Here is a 6838-nt window from a genome sequence, read left to right on the forward strand (position 1 = left end):
CTATAATTCACCGGACTGTCCGGTGTGCACCGGACATGTCCGGTGCTCCAAGGAAGCGCGGCCTCCAGAACTCGCCAGCCTCGGGTTCGCGTGGCAGCCGCTCCGCTATAATTCACCGGACTGTCCGGTGTGCACCGGACTGTCCGGTGTGCCAGCGGAGCAACGGCTCCCTGCGGCGCCAACGGCTCCCTGCGGAGCATTTAATGCGCGCGCAGCGCGCGCAGTCGTCAGACTCGCCCATACCGGTGCACCGGACATCAAACAGTGCATGTCCGGTGTGCACCGGACACCCAGGCGGGCCCACAAGTCAGAAGCTCCAACGGTCAGAATCCAACGGCAGTGATGACGTGGCAGGGACACCGGACTGTCCGGTGTGCACCGGACTGTCCGGTGCGCCATCGCGCAGACACCTCCAGCCAACGGTCAAGTTTGGTGGTTGGGGCTATAAATACCCCAACCACCCCACCATTCATTGCATCCAAGTTTTCTACTTCTCAACTACTACAAGAGCTCTAGCATTCAATTCTAGACACACTAAAGAGATCAAATCCTCTCCAATTCCACACTAAGCCCTAGTGACTAGTGAGAGTGATTTGCCGTGTTCATTTGAGCTCTTGCGCTTGGATTGCTTCTTTTCTTTCTCACTTGTTCTTGAGATCACAACTCCATTGTAATCAAGGCAAGAGGCACCAATTGTGTGGTGGCCCTTGCGGGGAAGTTTTGTTCCCGGCTTTGATTTGAGAAGAGAAGCTCACTCGGTCCGAGGGACCGTTTGAGAGAGGGAAGGGTTGAAAGAGACCCGGCCTTTGTGGCCTCCTCAACGGGGAGTAGGTTTGCAAGAACCGAACCTCGGTAAAACAAATCTCCGTGTCTCACTTGCTTATTCGCTTGGGATTTGTTTTGCACCCTCTCTCTCGGACTCGTTTATATTTCTAACGCTAACCCGGCTTGTAGTTGTGTTTATATTTGTAAATTTCAGCTTCGCCCTATTCACCCCCCCTCTAGGCGACTATCACTTAGCCGTTGGCGTTTTCCGAAGCTGGCGAGTTCCTGAGGCCGACCTCCCTTGGCGCACCGGACACTGTCCGGTGTACACCGGACAGTCCGGTGAATTATAGCCGAGTCGCCTTTGGGAATTCCCGAAGGTGGCGAGTTTGAGTCTGAGTCCCCCTGGCGCACCGGACATGTCCGGTGGCGCACCGGACAGTCCGGTGCGCCAGACCAGGGGTGCCTTCGGTTGCCCCTTTGCTCCTTTGTTGAATCCAAAACTTGGTCTTTTTATTGGCTGAGTGTGAACCTTTTACACCTGTATAATCTATACACTTGGGCAAACTAGTTAGTCCAAAGATTTGTGTTGGGCAATTCAACCACCAAAATTATATAGGAACTAGGTGTAAGCCTAATTCCCTTTCAATCTCCCCCTTTTTGGTGATTGATGCCAACACAAACCAAAGCAAATATAGAAGTGCATAATTGAACTAGTTTGCATAATATGAGTGTAAAGGTTGCTTGGAATTGAGCCAATATAAATACTTATAAGATATGCATGGATTGTTTCTTCATTTTTAACATTTTGGACCACGCTTGCACCACATGTTTTGTTTTTGCAAATTCTTTTGTAAGTCCATTTCAAAGATTTTTTTTGCAAATAGTCAAAGGTAAATGAATAAGAGTTTGCAAAGCATTTTCAAGATTTGAAATTTTCTCCCCCTGTTTCAAATGCTTTTCCTTTGACTAAACAAAACTCCTCCTGAAGAAGATCCACCTCTTAGAGTTCAAGAGGGTTTTGATATATTTTTTGAAATACTACTTTCTCCCCCTTCTTGAACATAATAGGATACCATTTGATAAATACTCTTGGAAAACACTAAGTTTTGAAATTGGTGGTGGTGCGGTCCTTTTGCTTTGGGCTCATACTCTCTCCCCCTTTGGCATGAATCGCCAAAAACGGAATCATTAGAGCCCTCGAAGTACTATCTTCCCCTTTGGTCATAAGTAAATGAGTTAAGATTATACCAAAGACGAAGTCCGGTCCTTTTGCTTGGGGCTTTTACTCTCTCCCCCAAAGACAAGGTCCTTTTCTTGGAGCGATGGCGAAGGATGAGTTACGGAGTGGAAGCCTTTGTCTTTCGCCGAAGACTCCAATTCCCTTTCAATATACCTATGACTTGGTTTGAAATAGACTTGAAAACACATTAGTCATAGCATATATGATCAAAAGTATGAATGAGCTATGTGTGCAATCTAGCAAAAGAAGTTGCGAGAATCAAGAATATTGAGCTCATGCCTAAGTTTGGTAAAGGTTTGTTCATCAAGAGGCTTGGTAAAGATATCGGCTAATTGATCTTTAGTGTTAATGTAAGAAATCTCGATATCCCCCTTTTGTTGGTGATCCCTAAGAAAATGATACCGAATGGCTATGTGCTTAGTGCGGCTATGCTCGACGGGATTGTCGGCCATTTTGATTGCACTCTCATTATCACATAGCAAAGGAACTTTGGTTAATTTGTAACCGTAGTCCCGCAGGGTCTGCCTCATCCAAAGCAATTGCGCACAACAATGGCCTGCGGCAATATACTCGGCTTCGGCGGTAGAAAGAGCGACCGAATTTTGCTTCTTTGAAGCCCATGACACCAAGGATCTTCCCAAGAACTGGCAAGTCCTCGATGTGCTCTTCCTATTAATCTTACACCCTGCCCAATCGGCATCCGAATAACCAATCAAATCAAATGTGGATCCCCGAGGGTACCAAAGCCCAAACTTAGGTGTATAAGCCAAATATCTCAAGATTCGTTTTACGGCCGTAAGGTGGGATTCCTTAGGGTCGGATTGGAATCTTGCACACATGCAAACGGAAAGCATAATGTCCGGTCGAGATGCACATAAGTAAAGCAATGACCCAATCATCGACCGGTATACCTTTTGATCCACGGACTTACCTCCCGTGTCGAGGTCGAGATGCCCATTGGTTCCCATGGGTGTCTTGATAGGCTTGGCATCCTTCATTCCAAACTTGCTTAGGATGTCTTGAGTGTACTTCGTTTGGCTAATGAAGGTGCCCTCTTGGAGTTGCTTTACTTGGAATCCTAAGAAATACTTCAACTCCCCCATCATAGACATCTCGAATTTCTGTGTCATAATCCTACTAAACTCTTCACATGTAGACTCGTTAGTAGACCCAAATATAATATCATCAACATAAATTTGGCATACAAACAAGTCATTTTCAAGAGTTTTAGTAAAGAGTGTAGGATCGGCTTTTCCGACTTTGAAGCCATTAGCAATAAGGAAATCTCTAAGGTATTCATACCATGCTCTTGGGGCTTGCTTGAGCCCATAAAGCGCCTTAGAGAGCCTATAGACATGGTTAGGGTACTCACTGTCTTCAAAGCCGGGAGGTTGCTCAACGTAGACCTCTTCCTTGATTGGTCCATTGAGGAAGGCACTTTTCACGTCCATTTGATAAAGCTTAAAGCCATGGTAAGTAGCATAGGCTAATAATATGCGAATTGACTCAAGCCTAGCTACGGGTGCATAGGTTTCACCGAAATCCAAACCTTCGACTTGGGAGTATCCTTTGGCCACAAGTCGTGCTTTGTTCCTTGTCACCACACCATGCTCATCTTGCTTGTTGCGGAAGACCCATTTGGTTCCTACAACATTTTGGTTAGGACGTGGAACCAAATGTCATACCTCATTTCTCGTGAAGTTGTTGAGCTCCTCTTGCATCGCCACCACCCAATCCGAATCTTGGAGAGCTTCCTCTACCCTGTGTGGCTCAATAGAGGAAACAAAAGAGTAATGTTCACAAAAATGAGCAACCCGAGATCTAGTAGTTACTCCCTTATGAATGTCGCCGAGGATGGTGTCGACGGGGTGATCTCGTTGGATTGCTTGGTGGACTCTTGGGTGTGGCGGTCTTTGCTCTTCATCCTCCTTGTCTTGATCATTTGCATCTCCCCCTTGATCATTGCCGTAATCTTGAGGTGGCTCATTTGCTTGATCTTCTACTTCATCAACTTGAGCTTCATTCTCATTTTGAGTTGGTGGAGATGCTAGCGTGGAGGAGGATGGTTGATCTTGTGCATGTGGAGGCTCTTCGGATTCCTTAGGACACACATTCCCAATGGACATGTTCCTTAGCGCTATGCATGGAGCCTGTTCTTCACCTATCTCATCAAAATCAACTTGCTCTACTTGAGAGCCGTTAGTTTCGTCAAACACAACGTCACAAGAAACTTCAACAAGTCCTGAGGACTTGTTAAAGACTCTATATGCCCTTGTGTTTGAGTCATATCCTAGTAAAAAGCCTTCTACAGTTTTAGGAGCAAATTTAGATTTTCTACCTCTCTTAACAAGAATAAAGCATTTGCTACCAAAAACTCTAAAGTATGAAATGTTGGGCTTTTTACCGGTTAGGAGTTCATATGATGTCTTCTTGAGGATTCGGTGAAGATATAACCGGTTGATGGCGTAGCAGGCGGTGTTGACTGCTTCGGCCAAAAACCGGTCCGAAGTCTTGTACTCATCAAGCATGGTCCTTGCCATGTCCAAAAGAGTTCGATTCTTCCTCTCCACTACACCATTTTGTTGAGGCGTGTAGGGAGAGGAGAACTCATGCTTGATGCCCTCCTCCTCAAGGAAGCCTTCAATTTGAGAGTTCTTGAACTCCGTCCCGTTGTCGCTTCTTATTTTTCTTGATCCTTAAGCCGAACTCATTTTGAGCCCGTCTCAAGAATCCCTTTAAGGTCTCTTGGGTTTGAGATTTTTCCTGTAAAAAGAATACCCAAGTGAAGCGAGAATAATCATCCACTATTACAAGACAATACTTACTCCCGCCGATGCTTATGTAAGCAATCGGGCCGAATAGATCCATGTGGAGTAGCTCAAGCGGCCTGTCGGTCGTCATGATGTTCTTGTGTGGATGATGGACTCCAACTTGCTTCCCCGCCTGGCATGCGCTACAAATCATGTCTTTCTCAAAATGAACATTTGTTAATCCTAAAATGTGCTCTCTCTTTAGAAGCTTATGAAGACTCTTCATCCCAACATGGGCTAGTCGGCGGTGCCAGAGCCAACCCATGTTAGTCTTAGCAATTAAGCATGTGTCGAGCTCAGCTCTATCAAAATCTACTAAGTATAGCTGACCCTCTAACACACCCTTAAATGCTATTGAATCATCACTTCTTCTAAAGACAGTGACACCTACATCAGTAAAAAGACAGTTGTAGCCCATTTGACATAATTGGGAAACAGAAAGCAAGTTGTAATCTAAAGAATCTACAAGAAAAACATTGGAAATAGAATGTCAGGAGATATAGCAATTTTACCCAATCCTTTGACCAAACCTTGATTTCCATCCCCGAATGTGATAGCTCGTTGGGGATCTTGGTTTTTCTCATATGAGGAGAACATCCTTTTCTCCCCTGTCATGTGGTTTGTGCACCCGCTGTCGAGTATCCAACTTGAGCCCCCGGATGCATAAACCTACAAAACAAATTTAGTTCTTGATTTTAGGTACCCAAACTGTTTTGGGTCCTTTGGCATTAGAAACAAGAACTTTGGGTACCCAAACACAAGTCTTTGACCCCTTGTGTTTGCCCCCAACAAACTTGGCAACGACCTTGCCGGATTTGTTAGTCAAAACATAGGATGCATCAAAAGTTTTAAAAGAAATGCTATGTTCATTTGATGCATTAGGAATTTTCTTCTTAGGCAACTTAGCATGGGTTGGTTGCCTAGAACTAGATGTCTCACCCTTATACATATAAGCATGATTAGGGCCAGAGTGAGACTTCCTAGAATGAATCTTCCTAATTTTGCTCTCAGGATAGCCGGCAGGGTACAAAATGTAACCCTCGTTATCCTGAGGCATGGGAGCCTTGCCCTTAACAAAGTTAGATAAGTTCTTTGGAGGGGCATTAAGTTTGACATTGTCTCCCCTTTGGAAGCCAATGCCATCCTTGATGCCAGGGCGTCTCCCATTATAAAGCATGCTACGAGCAAATTTAAATTTCTCATTTTCTAAGTTGTGCTCGGCAATTTTAGCATCTAGTTTTGCTATATGATCATTTTGTTGTTTAATTAAAGCCATATGATCATGAATAGCATCAATATCAACATTTCTACATCTAGTACAAATAGTGACATGCTCAATGGTAGATGTAGATGGTTTGCAAGAATTAAGTTCAACAATCTTAGCACGAAGTATATCATTCTTATCTCTAAGATCGGCAATTGTAACTTTGCAAACATCAAAATCTTTTGCCTTAGCAATCAAATTTTCATTCTCTAATCTAAGGCTAGCAAGAGAAATGTTTAATTCTTCAATCCTAGCAAGCAAATCATCATTATTATCTCTAGGATTGGGAATTGAAACATTACAAACATGAGAATTAACCTTAGCATTTAAACTAGCATTTTCATTTCTAAGGTTGTCAATCATCTCACGGCAAGTGCTTAGCTCACTAGACAATTTTTCACATTTTTCAACTTGTAGAGCGTAAGCATTTTTAACCTTAACATGTTTTTTATTTTCCTTGATTAGGAAGTCCTCTTGGGAGTCCAAGAGATCATCCTTCTCATGGATGGCACTAATTAGTTCATTTAATTTCTCTTTTTGTTCCATGTTAAGGTTGGCAAAAAGAGTACGCAAGTTATCTTCCTCACCACTAGTATCATCACCAGAAGACTCATATTTAGTGGAGGAGTTGGATTTAACCTTCTTCTTTTTGCCGTCCTTTGCCATGAGGCACTTGTGGCCGACGTTGGGGAAGAGAAGTCCCTTGGTGACGGCGATGTTGGCGGCGTCCTCGTCGTCGGAGGAGTCGCTTGAGCT

Source organism: Zea mays, chromosome 7 (assembly GCF_902167145.1).
Source record: "Zea mays cultivar B73 chromosome 7, Zm-B73-REFERENCE-NAM-5.0, whole genome shotgun sequence".
In the NCBI taxonomy this organism is placed as follows: Eukaryota; Viridiplantae; Streptophyta; class Magnoliopsida; order Poales; family Poaceae; genus Zea; species Zea mays.